This window comes from Solea senegalensis, linkage group LG5 (assembly GCF_019176455.1).
Source record: "Solea senegalensis isolate Sse05_10M linkage group LG5, IFAPA_SoseM_1, whole genome shotgun sequence".
NCBI lineage: Eukaryota > Metazoa > Chordata > Actinopteri > Pleuronectiformes > Soleidae > Solea > Solea senegalensis.
In genome coordinates, this window is record NC_058025.1 from 1,973,123 (window position 1) to 1,979,240 (window position 6,118).

The 6,118-nt window shown below is 38.2% G+C and overlaps 1 long non-coding RNA gene across 2 annotated transcripts; it reads left to right on the forward strand.

Annotated features, from left to right (window-relative positions):
• Window positions 1-863: 863 nt before the first annotated feature.
• On the forward strand, window positions 864-1,984 carry LOC122768951. Of its 2 annotated transcripts, XR_006360396.1 has the most exons (4): window positions 864-966; window positions 1,041-1,089; window positions 1,763-1,853; window positions 1,954-1,984. It is a non-coding gene; the product is annotated as an uncharacterized LOC122768951 (long non-coding RNA). The 2 variants fall into 2 exon arrangements; XR_006360397.1 differs by lacking the exons at window positions 864-966; window positions 1,041-1,089 and adding an exon at window positions 1,590-1,694.
• The last annotated feature ends 4,134 nt before the right edge of the window (window positions 1,985-6,118 follow it).

A 6,118-nucleotide genomic window follows, 5' to 3' on the forward strand; every position in this document is an offset into this window, starting at 1 on the left:
CACGCAGCTCCTTTGTCCCTGCAAGCTAAAAATGCTGATTTTCTTAGTGGGATTTGGTGCAGACGAGTGGGTGGTTTTAAAAACGTCATTTTCCAGTGGAAGAACGCTGTCTAACTGTGAGATTAAGTGTAAAACATTTGGTTAAGCAATCATAGACTTAAAAAACGTGGGTTTGTTATTAAGTGGCTGAAATCTATCAATGTTTTCACTGAGAGTGTTCCTGTGTCTCAAGCTGGTTATTGGCACAAGGGGCCAGCAGGGGTCAGTACCTCACAGAACTACACTTTCAAAAGAAACAACAACCCAAAGGCTCACTGTTGCATCCATGAGACTCCGTCACCTGAGTTGGTCGGAACCCACGCTCCTTTTTTTGCTTCACGCATGGCCTTCAGCGTCATATCACTATTCTCGTGCCTTGTTTAACTACTGTAAATGGTGAATGTTGTTAAGTACAGATGGGGATGAAAAACAAAACAAACAAAACAAAAAAAAGAACAAAAACAATTAATCACACTGACACACACATTTAAAGGTATTAGTTGAAAAAGTATTTAAGATTATAATATTGAATAGGCTGCAGAGCTTTTCTAGTGCTGAACATCTACGTTTGGTAATGCCAGGGCAGCTTTGTGGTATATTGTATCTATAATTATGGACATTTTGGATGTTTTCTGTACAGTAGAATTTGCAAATGTATATGCAGCCTTTTGGAAATAAATGTACAGTTGAAAGATCTCAACTCGTCCAGAGGCTAATTCTTTCTGTGTTCTAGAGATCAAGTAGAAAGTGACAACGGAAATGATTTCACATGTAAAAAAAACCAAAACAACAACAACACCTGAACAAGACAGATGTGGCTACGGAGGAAGACAGACGTCGGCAGACTAAGCTAGCTTAGCCCCCACTGCTAGCATGCTAACACAAGTGAAAGACAAGGACGTGCACGAGAAGAAGTCTATAAAGAAGGTATTTATAACATAGAGTATTTTAATCAGCCAAGGTATTTGATTTACTGTATGTGGGTTTTGTTTGTTTTTTAGATACAGCTAAGCCAAAAAGCGACGGAGGGTTCCGTACAGACAAGCTAAGGTAAATGACACTCTCAGGGCATCAGTAGCTATGTGTACATGTGCAAAATTGTCTTCATTCAGAGTGGCGTTCACAATTCCTCGCTTAGGTGGACACAAAATGAAATGATTAACCAAAAAGGAAAAATACTGAAATTTGCCTGACCGAGGGCTTTACAGATCCAAACTGTCCTAAACTGTACTAAACCAAACCAAACTCTACCATGACGGAAACCGAGCTCAAATTAATTTTTAATTATGATTATAAAACTACCACGTTTTGAATATTTAAGCAGGAGTGTCTTTTATCATAAACATGTAAGACTGCACAAATTCACTGGTCATAAAATCAAAAATATTCAAATTGTATTCAAATGTATAGTAAAATGTAACAGTAAAAAAACTTCTGTATGTCTAAATGTGGAGTCAAGCTACTAAGATTTATTCTGAATTGTTATATATTGTTAATGTAGATGATATATCAACAGATGATTTCCCATTTTTGTTTTTAAATTTCTTTTATGTTCACGTGTTGTTCGAAATAAAGCCGTCATTCATGTTGCACCTGTAAGGTTCTGGTCGCCTGCAGAATTGACGGTCAGTTTCTGGCATTTGAAGATCTACAGAGTGAGTATTATGAAAATCACATACATGGACTGTGTTATTATCTTAAGATGTCATCACTTTCCACACAGAAACACGAAGCCCAGCAGAGCATGAACTGGACGGTGACAATAATAACTTCCCGCCTAAGGGAGCGTGCTGTATATGGAGGCTTTCATGCAGGTATGGATATAATGTACAGCACACAGGCTTTGCCTCTCGCATAAAAATGTATATGTACGCACAACACAGATAATAAATATCTTCATATCTTTTCTGATAGCCACTACGGTTCCTGAGGGCATTCAGCATGCAGTATTTTTCCCTGCAGTTTACCACAGAGTCATTGCTGTGACACATAAAACTGTCCAGAGTGAAATCCTCTCACTGTGCCGTGTGGTTGCATCTAAAAAGCCCTTTAAAAACAAGACACTTCCTCAGATTGGACGTCTCAGATGATATTTCACTGAGCCTCTGGTATATAAAAAAGAGAACATGTTCCCTCAAACGTTCCCCTCCTGTGCTATTTAAACCAGTGCTTTATAATGTGAATGCAGCCTCATACACACACAAGTGTGGGAGGTCACATGCTCTGTTCGTATTCTACACTTTCACAGTATAATCCAGGTCACCCAAGAACTTTCTTTTTTTTAAACATAAATAAAAGATGCCTTGTGCAATTTCTTTGAGCCACATATCAATCGGGAATGTATGAATACGTTACGTACCATTTGTAGTCGGAACCCAGAATTTCCAAGGTCGTGGGACATCGGGCTTAGATTTCCAACTCGGAATCTCAGATTAACCTCACATAGCCCACGTTAGGATTGGTGAGGAAGTAAAGTTTATTTATATACTGCACTTTTCAGGGATTAAAAATCACAAAAAAAGTACAATTACAACCTCTCAGCTGGTGATCACGGGGGTGACGTCGCTCCCATTTCTGAGTTCCGATTTTAATGGAATGCAGTGGTAAAGCAGTGATTACCAAAGTGTGGGCTGTGGTCCCCTAGTAGACCATGATGGTACTGCCAGTAGGCCACAAGGCCAAAACGGTTTTGTATCTCAAGTAAAAAAAAATGTAAATCAATTCAACTTAATATTGAGTATATTTAAGGTATAAAGGTTTTTTTTTTTTTCAAGGAAATTTAATTTAAAAAAACTTTTACAGTATAGATATGCAGAGGCTTGATTTAAATTTCTAAATCACTTTCCAGCCTGTTTTTGAAATAAATAATATGTAATTTAGGGTTTTGGTGAGCTGTAGACTAATATTTGCATATCTTGTATATTGGAGTGTATATTTTTTTTACACCACTCATTATTGGAGAATCTAGTATCATTTCTTACCTATTTAGTAATAATGATCTGAATCTATATGATAATTAAAAGCAGGAAATGGAAAAGAAATTTTGTGGTGATTTAAAGCTGTGATTCCCAAACACTGGGTCTGGACCCGCAGAAGGGTCATCTGAGATGTTTTTTGGGTCAACCCTATAAATATTGCACAATCGTTCCAAACTTTCAGTTAAGATTTACCAGTATATTTAAAATAACATGAACAAAATCAAGTGTCTAGTAATCTATTGTGTAAAAAAAAACTCCCTACTGTTTCCTCATGTCATTGCAAAGCAAACCTTGTTTTTTACTCTTAGTCCTTATCAGGCCATAAACTCACTAACCCACATGGATCTATGACTAATTCGTCAGTAATGTGTTTGAGTGTGGGCTGCATTATTCTTATTATGGGTGTGTCTTCCCATTCTTGTTGACACAAAGGTTATAATATAAATCATGACGAAATCCAGCACCTGTGAGCCATGGCGTCAGAGTAAACAGACGACTGTGTGTGTGTTTAACATTAAAGGTGGTTTGGCTCTGTGCCGCATGTTCAGAAGGAAGAAATAAATGCTGATGTTTTTAAAGTCATAAAAAGATCACCTCTGACTTTGTCACCCCCACAGGAAAATAAGTTAGGAAGTTACTAACCACCAAGTTTGAATGATTAAACTAGGACTGCACACAGTCATTCGTAACCACCCCTTTTGACGTAGAGAAAGTCCTTTAATAACTTTTATTCATGAACTTGTCTCGAACATATGGACCAAGTTTGACGCGGCTAGCTCCAACGTGCTCGGACAAATTAGACGAGACATTTTTGTGTTTCCAAAATGGCCATGTTCTGGGTGGGCGGAGCTAATGGAAGTACATTGGACATTTGTTTGGAATCATGAGAGCAACACGTGTTAAAATCGGAACAACTATGTGCAACTATAATGCAAACATTTAGCATTTAATGGAATTTTGGCCACTTTCTCTCTTGTCAAAAATTCACAAAAATTCCTCAAGAAACTTTGGATTAACCCCGCCACACCCACCAAATTTCATCACTAATGTATCTTTAAAAAACTTCAACGGTTCTTTTATCAGCGACAGAGGCTTAAACTTTGAACTGCCTGAATCATGAACAAGTCCAAGAGTAGATGTTTGAAGATTTAGAAATCGTCAAACATCTTTAAACCCCGTAGGTTTGGTATAGTGACGGCACGTCCGGTAAAAGTTACATAATGTTGCTGTAATGAGGCGTTACCCTCAGCTACATGCCCTTGCACACAGCATGGCCTTCCTCAATAGATTTCCCATAACTTGAGAATTGATCTTGAACTTCGTGCAACAGTTGAGCAGAAAGCCCCACGACTCCGCTTCATGTCTTATCTTCTGAAAGAAGTGGCTCAGACGTTTTTGACGCCTTATCTTTAAAAACACACAGTTCCAGCACAGCGCAGGAGAAAACAGCGCAGAAACCTCTCCACATGCAGAAGACTGTGAGGTGAAAGTGTAGAACTTAGCAGAGGATGTTGATGAGCGAAGACTACAGTCACGAAACTTTTACTTTAAAGTTTAGAACGGCGTTTCCCAAACTTTTTATAAAACGACCCATAAATCATGAAAACAGCAAATATAGCGACTCATTTACAGCCAAAGCTGTCACACTGAATATCATTTCCAATGGGTAAAGGGATCAACTTCATTTTATCACATCAATCTTAAATAAAAGGTTTGTTTGGAGCCCCAAGCTAAATCCTCCGTGCGTCGTCAGTGCGCTTACATGTCCCAGAAGTCGCACAGTTGAATTTCCCTCTTCCTGTTTGGCTGCATATCTGTAATATGCAGACAACTGCTCTTTAGATAAAGTGAAACTGACACACGCACAAGAATGGGGTTAGAAACGATGACTGTGGAAGACTTCATACGACACGGCCATGACACTCAGTGTCACATTACACAGCTTTGATCGAGAGATAGACTTTATTCATCCCCAAGGGGAAATTGTTTCAACATAGCAGCAATACAAACAAATATTATAAACATAAAATATAATGTAAAATGTGCAATAGTGGGAAAAAAAAGTCACAGAGACAAAATGTGCAAATTTTTTTTATTTTTTCTTATTATTATTTGCCATTGTTAGCAATACCGGTCGATAACAACACTCTACGTCAGGGGTCTCAAACTCCCGGCCTGGGGGCCACTAACCCGTTACTAACTGTTAAAATGTGCATACAAAGCTAGAGTACTTTTTTGTGTTGTTATTTAATATGAAGACAATATGAACAGGAGTGCTGTCAGTTCACGAAAGGCTTTGATTAGTTCTTTAAGAATAAGGCCAAAAACATTTGCACTTACTGTGAATTTAATAGTTTTGTAATATTATCATACAATATTTGAAAATATTTGTGATTTTTTCTGAAGTGGCCCCCCACTAAGATGACAGTGCCAGCATTGGCCCCCAGCTCATTTGAGTTTGAGACCCCTGCTCTACGTGGTATATTGCGCATACAGACAGCATAGCAACATCCAGTTAATATCTACGGTTAAAATTCAAAGCGGTACACAAATGTGTACGAATGATTTACTGTGAAACGAATAGTAAAAGTAGAAGTTATGTAGGCTATTGCAAAAGACCGATAAGACTATAAATCGCATTATCCAGGTGTGTTAGTCCGACTAAGACTAGCTCGATTTTAGTCGGACTACATGACATTAAGAAAAGAGAAAATGATTGTCTTAGTAACTAAACTTGGACTTTTAACATGCGTGTAAACGTCAGTGCGTTGATATTGTCACTGCCTCACACAACCTCACTTTAAAAAAGTCTGAACTGTTTCTTTAACACCAGTGGAGGGAAACACGCAAAGTAAATGCACGTTTTATTTTGCCAAATTTTTTGAAAATGTTAAAAGATTGATCTTTTAGGTGTCTTTCTTCATTCAGCTTTCGTAAGTTTTCACTTCTTGTGCAAACATTTTATGTTTCTATTCCTCCTTATGACTGAATTTACCTTACCATTTCCGGCTATGGGCGGGGCAAATAACCAGATTGGTCCACGCAGGGCTGATGACACTGACGTGAACTGGCTCCGCCTCCAAGCTATATATGCTGGGAGT